Source organism: Cinclus cinclus, chromosome Z (assembly GCF_963662255.1).
Source record: "Cinclus cinclus chromosome Z, bCinCin1.1, whole genome shotgun sequence".
Classification (NCBI taxonomy): domain Eukaryota; kingdom Metazoa; phylum Chordata; class Aves; order Passeriformes; family Cinclidae; genus Cinclus; species Cinclus cinclus.
This window is the reverse complement of record NC_085084.1, coordinates 4146874-4163420: the sequence shown is the minus strand read 5'-3', so window position 1 is coordinate 4163420 and position 16547 is coordinate 4146874. Positions and strand designations below refer to the sequence as shown.

The window sequence follows — 16547 nt, the reverse complement described above, 5'->3', positions numbered from 1 at the left end:
CCTCTGAGGGGTGTCCTGGTACCTGCGGGCGGACAAGTGTCGGTGACACGGGGCAGTGTCCGTGGCCCGGGTGCCCCTTCTTGGCACGGCGAGGCGGGGGCAGGAGCTGAAGGAGGGATCCCAAAAAGCGTCCTTTGGCACGAGCCCCGGACAAAGGCACCCCGGCCACCCCCGTCACCTGTCCGGGACCGCCGGGTCAGCCCTATCCAGTGACAGCGGCGTGAGCGCGGCTGTGCCCGGGGAGGGCAGAGGGGAGATGGCCGCCAGCCCGCGGCCACCGCGCAGTGACATGGCCCGGGCAGGGACCGAGAGAGCGAGCTCCGGCAAGTAACCGGGGACGGGGGACAAGAGACGGCAAGAAGTAAGAGGTGCAAAGAGATGGCAGTGAGAGGCGGGAGTTGATAAAAGGCGATAAGAGGTGATAAAAGGTGACAAAAAGTGATAAAAGGTGGCCGGAGGCGACAGGAGGCGAGCAGAGGTGACAGGTGCCACCCGCGCCGCTCCCGCTTAGAGCAGTAACAGGAATAACAACACCAGCGGCAGCCGCAGCCAATGGGAGGCCGCGGCGCGCACGAGGCGACTCCCCCAGCCAATGGGAGGTCGCAGTGGGCGCGAGGGCCAAAGAGAGGCGCGCGAGGCGCTTGGGGGCGGAGCCGCAGACGAGGGGGCGGTTTCAGAGGCGGAAGGGGGCGTGTCCAGCAGAAATAGGGCGTGGCCAGCGCTGCCCTCACGACGGGCGGGGCCGTGCCCTGTCAGTGCAGGGGACACTCGGTCCCTCCCGTGTCTCCTGCAGCGCGACAAACTTGTGCCCTAATGCCACCCTCACAACCCCGACTGCCACATGCAGCCACAAGAACGCAAGCTTGAAATCTTGGACCTTCTTAATAGCGGACTTTCTTTTTTTAAAGGCGGCTGTGCATGGCCTGCTCTGTGTACCAGCCAGAAAACTCTTACTTCTGTATTAAACGTAACCAAAATCAGTTAATTGTGCTTCAAGCTGCTTGATTCCTTTGCTCTTGCAAGCACGCCCTTGAGTCCCTAGTGTTTATTTCCCCTGTGCTTCCAGCCTGCCTCAGTTTCCTCATGGATGCGCCAGAAGTGTTGGAATTTTAAGAGAGCTAAGTAGAGACCTGGGGGGGGGGGGGCGGGGGGGGCGGAAATCACAGTCTGGAACTAATCTCGCTTTTCTCCCACTTGGAGATCAAACGTGCCGAAGGAGCCCAGCCCCACGGGTGTTTGGAGTCCAAACTTCACGGGTGTTTGGAAGGCGCTGTTCCACTGCTGAGAGCCAGCAGCTCTGACACAGCCCTGCAAAAAGCACCAGTTCCTCCTGCTAACAGCAAATTCTATGTATTTTTATCTGTGTGTATATATATATATATATATATATATATATACACACATTTATATATAGAACAGGAATTCTGAGAAAGCTCTGTGCCACTCTAGTGACATTTTATGCTGTTCAAGTATTGTCAACTGCTGCCTTAAAGCATTTGAAGAGCTGAAAGGGGATTTGACACAGAATGAAGTTGCAGATGATTTTAGCAAAGATCCTCAGTTTAGCCATTTTGTGGAGTCATTTCTTCTGCTCTTCTGAGTGGTGATTTGCATTGCTGTTTTCTGCTTTATCTGCTCAGTTTTGGGGCAGGTTAAGTGGCCTTCCTTGTATGCCACAGCCCCTTTATTGCTGACCTCCACAACCTTTTCTTTAATTGAGGGCACACCTCTTGGCCCATGTGTGTGTGCAGATGCCCCTTCCAACAGCTTGAAAATAGGATTATTGATGGGCAGCTTGGGAGGGAGCAGGACACGGGTGTGGGGACCAGGAGGCACAAACGGGGAGCCAGGAGGATTTGGGGGATATTTTTTGGGTTCTCTCGCGGGGCCAAACCAAAGCAAAGGCAAGGCCCAACACAAATATCCAGGCCACTGTCACCTGGCTGGGGAAGGGGGCGCATAGAAAAGCCCCTCTAGGGAGCGGATCAGGAATGTGGGAAGGTGGAGGGGAGGATGGAAGGATGACTGAAGCACTTGGCACTGGGTGGCCACTTGCCAGGGTCAGAATGGGGGACCCTTGTGTTAAGGACACCCACCCCTTCCAGACCCCACAGCCATGGGGATCCCACAGAGCTCTGTCCCCCAGAAAATTATTGCCACAGCCCTGGGGGTCCTGCAAAGACCAGAAGCGCCCCCCTCTCATGAGGGTGACATGGCTTTGGGGGTCCCAGGCAGAGGGATGAGGTGTTACTGGCCTGGGGGTCCTGATGAGCACAGCCACACTCACAAGGGGCGTCAATACCTTGGGGATCCCATGGACAGGGGGCTTAATCACTACAGGAGGGTCTCAGAACATGAGGGATTAATGCTCCTGAGTGTCTTGATGAACCCTAACCCCCAAATGGGGGCTGCCACACTTTCTGGGAGTCCTGCTGGGAGGAATGAGTGTCCCAGCTCAGAGGGGAATGCTGCAAAGTTCAGGGGACCTCCTGAGAAAAGAGAGTGTCCTGGCTGCGGGGGTCCCACAGCAGCCCCAAGTTTCCCAGGGGTCCTGCCAAGCCCAGCATGTCCAGGAAAGAGGGTCCCATGAGGGTCCAGGGCCATACTGCTGCCGCCCCACCCTGCAGGAGCAGCAGCCAAGGGGCCAACACTTGCCCCTTCCCCACCCACCTTGTCTGCGGGGAAGCCACCACAGCCCAGGGAAACCCTATCCCTGTCCTCTGCCAGCAGCTGTCCCTGTCCCCAGAGCCCCAGAGTCCTCCATCCCAGCCTGCCCGTCCCCCCACCCCTCCGTTCCTATTGCAGAGCCCTGGTGTGGGCAGGGACAGCTCAGGAGCCAGGTTTGTTCTCCTACAATAGGAGTTTATTAACAGACATTGTAATTAACAAACGATCCTAGCAACAGACAAACACAAAAATATTAATAACAATAAACTATTTACAATAAACAAAAAATATGGAAGACCATAAATAAAAAATACTTATAGCAAAAAACAAAACAAAACCATTTGTAACAATAAACAAACGCAAAACCAATCTTAACTCTAAATACCTTCCCAAACACATCCTAACAAACAAGAGCAAGCCGAGGCGCATCCCTGGCCAAGGGAACTCTTCCTACAGTTGTTCCCCGGTGGGATGCATGGATGGATGGAAGGATGGATGGATGGATGGATGGATGGATGGATGGATGGATGGATGGATGGATGGTCACAGGTCCCGCCCGCGGACCAAGAGCTCCCGCCGGCCGCGCCGGCTCTGCCCGCGGAATTTGCGCAGCTCCTCCTTGAACGCCGGGTGCGCCATGGGCCGATAGTCCCGGGGCTCGCAGTGGCTCTGCAACGCACGGCTCCGTCAGCCCCATTGCAGGGAAGGGGCTCAGAGCCAGAACTGCCCCTCCCCACTGCCGTGCGCCCCCCTCAGCTCCTGCCAGCGAGGGGACACCGGGAGGGGACTCACCGGGAACTGGAAGAAGAACTCGCGGTACCCCCCGTTCAAGACGTAGAGCTCAGGGTACTGCAGCTGCGGGTACTCGTGGCAGGACCGATCCCTCTCCCGCAGGAACTTGCACCTGTGACTCAGGGAAAGGCCACGGGATCAGCCCCGTGCGGGGATCCAGGCGTGCCTGGGGGACGGGCAGACCCCAAAGTGCCCTCCCCCCACCGAGGCATCGCTCACATTTTGGGGCCCCTTTCAACAGAGAACTCGCAGTGGAAGATGACGATCACCCTCTTGCTGCTGTCCAGCGCCACACTGGGCTGCTCCAGCAGGAATTCCTCCACATCCCGCTGCAGCGGCAGGTTGACAGCACCCTGGGGACGGACACACGAGGCACCTTTCTCCACTCTGCCTCCCATTTCATTTTCTGCAGGGACCCACGGACGCTGCCCCACAGCCTCCCCCACTGTCATACTCCTCTTTCCAGCTGGGAATCAACCTTTTAGGGAGTGTCTTGACACTCCCCTTGGGGCTGCTCTGTCCCTCTGGGCAGCTCTGTACCCTTCCTGAGGGGCTGCTCAAGCTCTCTGGAGGCTCAGAGTACCTCTGGTGAGGCTACTTTACTCCTCTCTGGGAGCTCTATATCTTTGCTTCATCTCTCAGCGGGTACTCAACAAATCCCGGGGGATCCTGAACCCCTTGCTGGCGTTATGCTCAACCCCTCGTGGCGGTTCCTCCCGTTCCTCCCAGTCCCAGGAGCACAGAGGGCGGGGGGAGCGTGGAGTTCTGACCGTGATGTGGCCCCCCTCGTATTCGTAGGGGTACCGGCAGTCCACCACGATGCTGCTCTCGAGGAAGCTGCTGAAGTGCCCCGTCAGCACTGCCACCAGCTGCGGGGGACACAAGTCACCAAGGGGGGACACACGGGGGCAGGTGGGGGGTGGAATAGGCAGGCAGCCCCTTGGGGGGCCTGGCAAAGGGTCACTGTCCCCTTACCGTGCCAGGGGAGATGTACTTCAGGCTTGGGTCCTTCCCTTCCACCGTCGGCAGGAGGTGAGGCTGGAGGAGAGAGGATGCGGGGTCATCCCTGTCCTAGGGACACGTCCTGGGGGTGGCACCTGTCCCCCCAGCCCAGGAGCTCCCAGTGGTCAGTTCTGCACCCGCAGGAGGGGAAAGGGCAGATACATGTGGCCGTGGCATTGGCATGGACCCAGAGGAGCAGTGATGGGGCTCTTTATCCAGTGCAGGGACTGCATGCGGGGAAGTCACAGCCCTGTGTCCCCAGCCAAGGGCCACCAGCTGGCTTTGGGCTCTTGCAGGGCTCCAGTGATGGTCCCTGTTCCCAATAATGCAGCCCTGCCCCATCCTCGTGGCTCTACCATGGAGAAGTCCCCAATGAGCTCCTGCTCATCGCTGGCCAGCACTTTCTCCATCTCCTCAAGCTCGGCGGATCTGGAAGGCTCCAGCCCCACTCCCTGTGGAGACACACACAGCCCCAGATGACATCAGAAGCTCTGGAACAGCAGGGACGTGGCCCAGTGCTGCTGGACAGGCTGGTCCCACTCCTCCCCTTCCCCATCACCCACCAACTGCACCGACGCCTCCTGGTCAGGACTGCCAGACACCCTCTTCTGCTTCTTAGCCTTGACAGGGGTGCCCCTGTGCGAGGGCTGTCCCCGCTTCAGGACGGGCCTGGGGACACTGCCGGGCAGCCAGGACGAGCGGAAGAGCTGCCGGCACTGGCTGCGCTTCCCCGCACGCTGTGGGGAGAGCCCGTGCTGCTGCCTGGGGTGTTGGGAGCCCCCAGCAGCAGGGCTGGTGCTGCTCACCAACCAGCCCCCACCTCAGGGACCTTGGGCCCCTTTGGAGACCCCGAGAGGGGACTGTGGGGCTCCATCCTATGCCAAAGGCTGCCACATACCAGCTTTGCCTCCTCCTTCTTCATCACTGGCGTGGTCAGCCCGTTCTCCATCCCCTGGCACATGGTGGCATCGCTCTGCCAGAGCACCAGCTGGGGGGACTTGGGGGAGAAGCAGAGGAGATGGTGAAGGGGACAAGTCCTGTCAGCTGCTTTCCACCCCCAGGCAGGGATGGATCCCGTACCCAAGCTCCATCCACCTCCCAGTGCATTCCAGGCTTGCAGTCAGGGTGTCCCAATGACCTCCCAGCCCGCCCATCTCCCACATCCGCAGGCCCCCACCCATGGGGAGGTTGTGGCGGCAGCTCCAACGCGTCCAGCCGCAGGATCAGCCATTCTTGGTGCCCTCCCGAGCCCTCCAGTCTCTCACCAGCAGTTCTGGTGTGCGGGAAGGGCTCTTGGCAAGAAGGTTGCTCCTGGCAGCCCCATGGCCGGCGGGCAGCCGGTCCCGCTGGCCTGGCCTCTGCAGCTTTTTGGGGCCAAAGCCCTCCTGCAGCGGGGGAAGACACGGGATCAGCACCCCTCTGCCCCCTCCCTGACCCCCAGGTCCCGCTGCCCCCTCATCCTCGGGCTCCGTCTGGCGCTGCTGCACTCTGTCCCTGCGCACCTGGAGCTGGGAGATGTCCTTCAGGACCGGTCTGGCTTCCAGCTGACACTTCTGTGGGACAGCCAGGGGGTGAGAGGTGCTGCACAGGTGGGGGATCCCTGCCCCCGCTGCTGGCTCCATCTTCCTCGTCCCTGCTCGTCCCGGGACTCGGCAGGATCCTGCACAGCCTCCAGCACCTACCGGCAAGGAGTGCATCCTCGGGCCAAGGAGCTTCCTGCTGCAAGAGGAGGGAAAGGAAAGGGTGGAATGAAAGCGCTGTGTCCCAGCCCTCTGCCACTGTCACCTCTGTCCTCTACGTCCTCAGGGTGGGGTAACAGCTCCCCGGGGCAGCCACAGCTCCCCAAAGGAACCTGGGGCAGGTACTGAACGAACACCAATGGCCTGAGTGGGTGGGACCCCAGCAGGGGCACGGGGACAGCCTGGCTCTTGGGTCTGGGACAGGGACAGCCTGAGCACGGGGACAGCCTAGCATTCGTGTCCTGCCGCAAGGACACAGCCCCTCCACTTACTCTTTGAGACGTCTCCCAGAGTTCGGCATCATTTTCTGGAAGCTGTGGGGAGAGCAGAGATGAGCTTTATGGGGGGATGGCATCCGCATCCCTGCCCAAGCAGCCCAGGTTGTCACCTCCCAGACACAGACTGGGGGACACAGCCGGGCTTAGACCGAGCCCTGCTGCTCAGGAGAGGCAGGGCCAGGGCCAGGGCCAGGGCCAGGAGGTGTCCCCGGGGGACACGGGGATGGGGCCACTCACTTTTCCCTCACGGCTGCGGAGCTCTGCTGTGTGGGGGAGTCCGGTGCCAGTGCTGCGGGAACAAGGGACAGGGATAGCCGCGGTGTGGGGATCGGGGAGCTGGCCGCAGCCCAGGACACCGGGCAGGATGGGTCCGTGCAGGGAGGCCCCCAGCAGGCGGGTGGCAGCGCCGTCGGGAGCAGCGGTCCCGCATGGAATGCTGCGCGTCACCCCGAGCAGGGTCCCCAGCGGAGCGGCTCCTGGCCGAGCCCCAGGGACCGCAGGCACGGGCTCCTGCCCATCACTCCCCAAAAAGCCTCGAGCCCCTCGGACCCCCCTCCCACACCTTCGGCACGACCCCAGAGCCAGCAGCGGTTGGGGACGGCTGTGGGGCGGAGCAGCCGCAGTCCCTCACCTGTATCCGTGGGCTGCGAGGACACCGAGTCCCCGGGGCAGTCCGAGGCCAGCGGCTCCGGGGACAGCGTGTGCCACAGCCGCGGGAGGGGCAGCGCCCCGCGTCCCCTCTGAGGGGTGTCCTGGTACCTGCGGGCGGACAAGTGTCGGTGACACGGGGCAGTGTCCGTGGCCCGGGTGCCCCTTCTTGGCCCGGCGAGGCGGGGGCAGGAGCTGAAGGAGGGATCCCAAAAAGCGTCCTTTGGCACGAGCCCCGGACAAAGGCACCCCGGCCACCCCCGTCACCTGTCCGGGACCGCCGGGTCAGCCCTATCCAGTGACAGCGGCGTGAGCGCGGCTGTGCCCGGGGAGGGCAGAGGGGAGATGGCCGCCAGCCCGCGGCCACCGCGCAGTGACATGGCCCGGGCAGGGACCGAGAGAGCGAGCTCCGGCAAGTAACCGGGGACGGGGGACAAGAGACGGCAAGAAGTAAGAGGTGCAAAGAGATGGCAGTGAGAGGCGGGAGTTGATAAAAGGCGGTAAGAGGTGATAAAAGGTGACAAAAAGTGATAAAAGGTGGCCGGAGGCGACAGGAGGCGAGCAGAGGTGACAGGTGCCACCCGCGCCGCTCCCGCTTAGAGCAGTAACAGGAATAACAACACCAGCGGCAGCCGCAGCCAATGGGAGGCCGCGGCGCGCACGAGGCGACTCCCCCAGCCAATGGGAGGTCGCAGTGGGCGCGAGGGCCAATGAGAGGCGCGCGAGGCGCTTGGGGGCGGAGCCGCAGACGAGGGGGCGGTTTCAGAGGCGGAAGGGGGCGTGTCCAGCAGAAATAGGGCGTGGCCAGCGCTGCCCTCACGACGGGCGGGGCCGCGCCCTGTCAGTGCAGGGGACACTCGGTCCCTCCCGTGTCTCCTGCAGCGCGACAAACTTGTGCCCTAATGCCACCCTCACAACCCCGACTGCCACATGCAGCCACAAGAACGCAAGCTTGAAATCTTGGACCTTCTTAATAGCGGACTTTCTTTTTTTAAAGGCGGCGCTGAATGGCCTGCTCTGTGTACCAGCCAGAAAACTCTTATTTCTGTATTAAACGTAACCAAAATCAGTTAATTGTGCTTAAAGCTGCTTGATTCCTTTGCTCTTGCAAGCACGCCCTTGAGTCCCTAGTGTTTATTTCCCCTGTGCTTCCAGCCTGCCTCAGTTTCCTCATGGATGCGCCAGAAGTGTTGGAATTTTAAGAGAGCTAAGTAGAGACCTGGGGGGGGGGGGGCGGGGGAGGCGGAAATCACAGTCTGGAACTAATCTCGCTTTTCTCCCACTTGGAGATCAAACGTGCCGAAGGAGCCCAGCCCCACGGGTGTTTGGAGTCCAAACTTCACGGGTGTTTGGAAGGCGCTGTTCCACTGCTGAGAGCCAGCAGCTCTGACACAGCCCTGCAAAAAGCACCAGTTCCTCCTGCTAACAGCAAATTCTATGTATTTTTATCTGTGTGTATATATATATATATATATATATATATATATATACACACATTTATATATAGAACAGGAATTCTGAGAAAGCTCTGTGCCACTCTAGTGACATTTTATGCTGTTCAAGTATTGTCAACTGCTGCCTTAAAGCATTTGAAGAGCTGAAAGGGGATTTGACACAGAATGAAGTTGCAGATGATTTTAGCAAAGATCCTCAGTTTAGCCATTTTGTGGAGTCATTTCTTCTGCTCTTCTGAGTGGTGATTTGCATTGCTGTTTTCTGCTTTATCTGCTCAGTTTTGGGGCAGGTTAAGTGGCCTTCCTTGTATGCCACAGCCCCTTTATTGCTGACCTCCACAACCTTTTCTTTAATTGAGGGCACACCTCTTGGCCCATGTGTGTGTGCAGATGCCCCTTCCAACAGCTTGAAAATAGGATTATTGATGGGCAGCTTGGGAGGGAGCAGGACACGGGTGTGGGGACCAGGAGGCACAAACGGGGAGCCAGGAGGATTTGGGGGATATTTTTTGGGTTCTCTCGCGGGGCCAAACCAAAGCAAAGGCAAGGCCCAACACAAATATCCAGGCCACTGTCACCTGGCTGGGGAAGGGGGCGCATAGAAAAGCCCCTCTAGGGAGCGGATCAGGAATGTGGGAAGGTGGAGGGGAGGATGGAAGGATGACTGAAGCACTTGGCACTGGGTGGCCACTTGCCAGGGTCAGAATGGGGGACCCTTGTGTTAAGGACACCCACCCCTTCCAGACCCCACAGCCATGGGGATCCCACAGAGCTCTGTCCCCCAGAAAATTATTGCCACAGCCCTGGGGGTCCTGCAAAGACCAGAAGCGCCCCCCTCTCATGAGGGTGACATGGCTTTGGGGGTCCCAGGCAGAGGGATGAGGTGTTACTGGCCTGGGGGTCCTGATGAGCACAGCCACACTCACAAGGGGCGTCAATACCTTGGGGATCCCATGGACAGGGGGCTTAATCACTACAGGAGGGTCTCAGAACATGAGGGATTAATGCTCCTGAGTGTCTTGATGAACCCTAACCCCCAAATGGGGGCTGCCACACTTTCTGGGAGTCCTGCTGGGAGGAATGAGTGTCCCAGCTCAGAGGGGAATGCTGCAAAGTTCAGGGGACCTCCTGAGAAAAGAGAGTGTCCTGGTTGCGGGGGTCCCACAGCAGCCCCAAGTTTCCCAGGGGTCCTGCCAAGCCCAGCATGTCCAGGAAAGAAGGTCCCATGCGGGTCCAGGGCCATACTGCTGCCGCCCCACCCTGCAGGAGCAGCAGTCAAGGGGCCAACACTTGCCTCTTCCCCACCCACCTTGTCTGCGGGGAAGCCACCACAGCCCAGGGAAACCCTATCCCTGTCCTCTGCCAGCAGCTGTCCCTGTCCCCAGAGCCCCAGAGTCCTCCATCCCAGCCTGCCCGTCCCCCCACCCCTCCGTTCCTATTGCAGAGCCCTGGTGTGGGCAGGGACAGCTCAGGAGCCAGGTTTGTTCTCCTACAATAGGAGTTTATTAACAGACATTGTAATTAACAAACGATCCTAGCAACAGACAAACACAAAAATATTAATAACAATAAAGTATTTACAATAAACAAAAGATATGGAAGACCATAAATAAAAAATACTTATAGCAAAAAACAAAACAAAACCATTTGTAACAATAAACAAACGCAAAACCAATCTTAACTCTAAATACCTTCCCAAACACATCCTAACAAACGAGCAAGCCGAGGCGCATCCCTGGCCAAGGGAACTCTTCCTACAGTTGTTCCCCGGTGGGATGCATGGATGGATGGAAGGATGGATGGATGGATGGATGGATGGATGGATGGATGGATGGATGGATGGATGGATGGATGGTCACAGGTCCCGCCCGCGGACCAAGAGCTCCCGCCGGCCGCGCCGGCTCTGCCCGCGGAATTTGCGCAGCTCCTCCTTGAACGCCGGGTGCGCCATGGGCCGATAGTCCCGGGGCTCGCAGTGGCTCTGCAACGCACGGCTCCGTCAGCCCCATTGCAGGGAAGGGGCTCAGAGCCAGAACTGCCCCTCCCCACTGCCGTGCGCCCCCCTCAGCTCCTGCCAGCGAGGGGACACCGGGAGGGGACTCACCGGGAACTGGAAGAAGAACTCGCGGTACCCCCCGTTCAAGACGTAGAGCTCAGGGTACTGCAGCTGCGGGTACTCGTGGCAGGACCGATCCCTCTCCCGCAGGAACTTGCACCTGTGACTCAGGGAAAGGCCACGGGATCAGCCCCGTGCGGGGATCCAGGCGTGCCTGGGGGACGGGCAGACCCCAAAGTGCCCTCCCCCCACCGAGGCATCGCTCACATTTTGGGGCCCCTTTCAACAGAGAACTCGCAGTGGAAGATGACGATCACCCTCTTGCTGCTGTCCAGCGCCACACTGGGCTGCTCCAGCAGGAATTCCTCCACATCCCGCTGCAGCGGCAGGTTGACAGCACCCTGGGGACGGACACACGAGGCACCTTTCTCCACTCTGCCTCCCATTTCATTTTCTGCAGGGACCCACGGACGCTGCCCCACAGCCTCCCCCACTGTCATACTCCTCTTTCCAGCTGGGAATCAACCTTTTAGGGAGTGTCTTGACACTCCCCTTGGGGCTGCTCTGTCCCTCTGGGCAGCTCTGTACCCTTCCTGAGGGGCTGCTCAAGCTCTCTGGAGGCTCAGAGTACCTCTGGTGAGGCTACTTTACTCCTCTCTGGGAGCTCTATATCTTTGCTTCATCTCTCAGCGGGTACTCAACAAATCCCGGGGGATCCTGAACCCCTTGCTGGCGTTATGCTCAACCCCTCGTGGCGGTTCCTCCCGTTCCTCCCAGTCCCAGGAGCACAGAGGGCGGGGGGAGCGTGGAGTTCTGACCGTGATGTGGCCCCCCTCGTATTCGTAGGGGTACCGGCAGTCCACCACGATGCTGCTCTCGAGGAAGCTGCTGAAGTGCCCCGTCAGCACTGCCACCAGCTGCGGGGGACACAAGTCACCAAGGGGGGACACACGGGGGCAGGTGGGGGGTGGAATAGGCAGGCAGCCCCTTGGGGGGCCTGGCAAAGGGTCACTGTCCCCTTACCGTGCCAGGGGAGATGTACTTCAGGCTTGGGTCCTTCCCTTCCACCGTCGGCAGGAGGTGAGGCTGGAGGAGAGAGGATGCGGGGTCATCCCTGTCCTAGGGACACGTCCTGGGGGTGGCACCTGTCCCCCCAGCCCAGGAGCTCCCAGTGGTCAGTTCTGCACCCGCAGGAGGGGAAAGGGCAGATACATGTGGCCGTGGCATTGGCATGGACCCAGAGGAGCAGTGATGGGGCTCTTTATCCAGTGCAGGGACTGCATGCGGGGAAGTCACAGCCCTGTGTCCCCAGCCAAGGGCCACCAGCTGGCTTTGGGCTCTTGCAGGGCTCCAGTGATGGTCCCTGTTCCCAATAATGCAGCCCTGCCCCATCCTCGTGGCTCTACCATGGAGAAGTCCCCAATGAGCTCCTGCTCATCGCTGGCCAGCACTTTCTCCATCTCCTCAAGCTCGGCGGATCTGGAAGGCTCCAGCCCCACTCCCTGTGGAGACACACACAGCCCCAGATGACATCAGAGGCTCTGGAACAGCAGGGACGTGGCCCAGTGCTGCTGGACAGGCTGGTCCCACTCCTCCCCTTCCCCATCACCCACCAACTGCACCGACGCCTCCTGGTCAGGACTGCCAGACACCCTCTTCTGCTTCTTAGCCTTGACAGGGGTGCCCCTGTGCGAGGGCTGTCCCCGCTTCAGGACGGGCCTGGGGACACTGCCGGGCAGCCAGGACGAGCGGAAGAGCTGCCGGCACTGGCTGCGCTTCCCCGCACGCTGTGGGGAGAGCCCGTGCTGCTGCCTGGGGTGTTGGGAGCCCCCAGCAGCAGGGCTGGTGCTGCTCACCAACCAGCCCCCACCTCAGGGACCTTGGGCCCCTTTGGAGACCCCGAGAGGGGACTGTGGGGCTCCATCCTATGCCAAAGGCTGCCACATACCAGCTTTGCCTCCTCCTTCTTCATCACTGGCGTGGTCAGCCCGTTCTCCATCCCCTGGCACATGGTGGCATCGCTCTGCCAGAGCACCAGCTGGGGGGACTTGGGGGAGAAGCAGAGGAGATGGTGAAGGGGACAAGTCCTGTCAGCTGCTTTCCACCCCCAGGCAGGGATGGATCCCGTACCCAAGCTCCATCCACCTCCCAGTGCATTCCAGGCTTGCAGTCAGGGTGTCCCAATGACCTCCCAGCCCGCCCATCTCCCACATCCGCAGGCCCCCACCCATGGGGAGGTTGTGGCGGCAGCTCCAACGCGTCCAGCCGCAGGATCAGCCATTCTTGGTGCCCTCCCGAGCCCTCCAGTCTCTCACCAGCAGTTCTGGTGTGCGGGAAGGGCTCTTGGCAAGAAGGTTGCTCCTGGCAGCCCCATGGCCGGCGGGCAGCCGGTCCCGCTGGCCCGGCCTCTGCAGCTTTTTGGGGCCAAAGCCCTCCTGCAGCGGGGGAAGACACGGGATCAGCACCCCTCTGCCCCCTCCCTGACCCCCAGGTCCCGCTGCCCCCTCATCCTCGGGCTCCGTCTGGCGCTGCTGCACTCTGTCCCTGCGCACCTGGAGCTGGGAGATGTCCTTCAGGACCGGTCTGGCTTCCAGCTGACACTTCTGTGGGACAGCCAGGGGGTGAGAGGTGCTGCACAGGTGGGGGATCCCTGCCCCCGCTGCTGGCTCCATCTTCCTCGTCCCTGCTCGTCCCGGGACTCGGCAGGATCCTGCACAGCCTCCAGCACCTACCGGCAAGGAGTGCATCCTCGGGCCAAGGAGCTTCCTGCTGCAAGAGGAGGGAAAGGAAAGGGTGGAATGAAAGCGCTGTGTCCCAGCCCTCTGCCACTGTCACCTCTGTCCCCTACGTCCTCAGGGTGGGGTAACAGCTCCCCGGGGCAGCCACAGCTCCCCAAAGGAACCTGGGGCAGGTACTGAACGAACACCAATGGCCTGAGTGGGACCCCAGGAGGGGCACGGGGACAGCCTGGCTCTTGGGTCTGGGACAGGGACAGCCTGAGCACGGGGACAGCCTAGCATTCGTGTCCTGCCGCAAGGACACAGCCCCTCCACTTACTCTTTGAGACGTCTCCCAGAGTTCGGCATCATTTTCTGGAAGCTGTGGGGAGAGCAGAGATGAGCTTTATGGGGGGATGGCATCCGCATCCCTGCCCAAGCAGCCCAGGTTGTCACCTCCCAGACACAGACTGGGGGACACAGCCGGGCTTAGACCGAGCCCTGCTGCTCAGGAGAGGCAGGGCCAGGGCCAGGGCCAGGGCCAGGAGGTGTCCCCGGGGGACACGGGGATGGGGCCACTCACTTTTCCCTCACGGCTGCGGAGCTCTGCTGTGTGGGGGAGTCCGGTGCCAGTGCTGCGGGAACAAGGGACAGGGATAGCCGCGGTGTGGGGATCGGGGAGCTGGCCGCAGCCCAGGACACCGGGCAGGATGGGTCCGTGCAGGGAGGCCCCCAGCAGGCGGGTGGCAGCGCCGTCGGGAGCAGCGGTCCCGCATGGAATGCTGCGCGTCACCCCGAGCAGGGTCCCCAGCGGAGCGGCTCCTGGCCGAGCCCCAGGGACCGCAGGCACGGGCTCCTGCCCATCACTCCCCAAAAAGCCTCGAGCCCCTCGGACCCCCCTCCCACACCTTCGGCACGACCCCAGAGCCAGCAGCGGTTGGGGACGGCTGTGGGGCGGAGCAGCCGCAGTCCCTCACCTGTATCCGTGGGCTGCGAGGACACCGAGTCCCCGGGGCAGTCCGAGGCCAGCGGCTCCGGGGACAGCGTGTGCCACAGCCGCGGGAGGGGCAGCGCCCCGCGTCCCCTCTGAGGGGTGTCCTGGTACCTGCGGGCGGACAAGTGTCGGTGACACGGGGCAGTGTCCGTGGCCCGGGTGCCCCTTCTTGGCCCGGCGAGGCGGGGGCAGGAGCTGAAGGAGGGATCCCAAAAAGCGTCCTTTGGCACGAGCCCCGGACAAAGGCACCCCGGCCACCCCCGTCACCTGTCCGGGACCGCCGGGTCAGCCCTATCCAGTGACAGCGGCGTGAGCGCGGCTGTGCCCGGGGAGGGCAGAGGGGAGATGGCCGCCAGCCCGCGGCCACCGCGCAGTGACATGGCCCGGGCAGGGACCGAGAGAGCGAGCTCCGGCAAGTAACCGGGGACGGGGGACAAGAGACGGCAAGAAGTAAGAGGTGCAAAGAGATGGCAGTGAGAGGCGGGAGTTGATAAAAGGCGATAAGAGGTGATAAAAGGTGACAAAAAGTGATAAAAGGTGGCCGGAGGCGACAGGAGGCGAGCAGAGGTGACAGGTGCCACCCGCGCCGCTCCCGCTTAGAGCAGTAACAGGAATAACAACACCAGCGGCAGCCGCAGCCAATGGGAGGCCGCGGCGCGCACGAGGCGACTCCCCCAGCCAATGGGAGGTCGCAGTGGGCGCGAGGGCCAAAGAGAGGCGCGCGAGGCGCTTGGGGGCGGAGCCGCAGACGAGGGGGCGGTTTCAGAGGCGGAAGGGGGCGTGTCCAGCAGAAATAGGGCGTGGCCAGCGCTGCCCTCACGACGGGCGGGGCCGCGCCCTGTCAGTGCAGGGGACACTCGGTCCCTCCCGTGTCTCCTGCAGCGCGACAAACTTGTGCCCTAATGCCACCCTCACAACCCCGACTGCCACATGCAGCCACAAGAACGCAAGCTTGAAATCTTGGACCTTCTTAATAGCGGACTTTCTTTTTTTAAAGGCGGCTGTGAATGGCCTGCTCTGTGTACCAGCCAGAAAACTCTTACTTCTGTATTAAACGTAACCAAAATCAGTTAATTGTGCTTAAAGCTGCTTGATTCCTTTGCTCTTGCAAGCACGCCCTTGAGTCCCTAGTGTTTATTTCCCCTGTGCTTCCAGCCTGCCTCAGTTTCCTCATGGATGCGCCAGAAGTGTTGGAATTTTAAGAGAGCTAAGTAGAGACCTGGGGGGGGGGGGCGGGGGGGGCGGAAATCACAGTCTGGAACTAATCTCGCTTTTCTCCCACTTGGAGATCAAACGTGCCGAAGGAGCCCAGCCCCACGGGTGTTTGGAGTCCAAACTTCACGGGTGTTTGGAAGGCGCTGTTCCACTGCTGAGAGCCAGCAGCTCTGACACAGCCCTGCAAAAAGCACCAGTTCCTCCTGCTAACAGCAAATTCTATGTATTTTTATCTGTGTGTATATATATATATATATATATATATATATATACACACATTTATATATAGAACAGGAATTCTGAGAAAGCTCTGTGCCACTCTAGTGACATTTTATGCTGTTCAAGTATTGTCAACTGCTGCCTTAAAGCATTTGAAGAGCTGAAAGGGGATTTGACACAGAATGAAGTTGCAGATGATTTTAGCAAAGATCCTCAGTTTAGCCATTTTGTGGAGTCATTTCTTCTGCTCTTCTGAGTGGTGATTTGCATTGCTGTTTTCTGCTTTATCTGCTCAGTTTTGGGGCAGGTTAAGTGGCCTTCCTTGTATGCCACAGCCCCTTTATTGCTGACCTCCACAACCTTTTCTTTAATTGAGGGCACACCTCTTGGCCCATGTGTGTGTGCAGATGCCCCTTCCAACAGCTTGAAAATAGGATTATTGATGGGCAGCTTGGGAGGGAGCAGGACACGGGTGTGGGGACCAGGAGGCACAAACGGGGAGCCAGGAGGATTTGGGGGATATTTTTTGGGTTCTCTCGCGGGGCCAAACCAAAGCAAAGGCAAGGCCCAACACAAATATCCAGGCCACTGTCACCTGGCTGGGGAAGGGGGCGCATAGAAAAGCCCCTCTAGGGAGCGGATCAGGAATGTGGGAAGGTGGAGGGGAGGATGGAAGGATGACTGAAGCACTTGGCACTGGGTGGCCACTTGCCAGGGTCAGAATGGGGGACCCTTGTGTTAAGGACACCCACCCCTTCCAGACCCC

General features: G+C 60.3%; 2 pseudogenes; both read right to left on the bottom strand.

Moving 5' to 3' along the window:
- Nucleotides 1-3210: 3210 nt before the first annotated feature.
- On the bottom strand, nucleotides 3211-7506 carry LOC134056801 (M-phase inducer phosphatase 2-like; annotated as a pseudogene).
- A 2929-nt stretch (nucleotides 7507-10435) lies between these two features.
- LOC134056800 (M-phase inducer phosphatase 2-like) lies at nucleotides 10436-14727 on the bottom strand (annotated as a pseudogene).
- Nucleotides 14728-16547: the final 1820 nt, after the last annotated feature.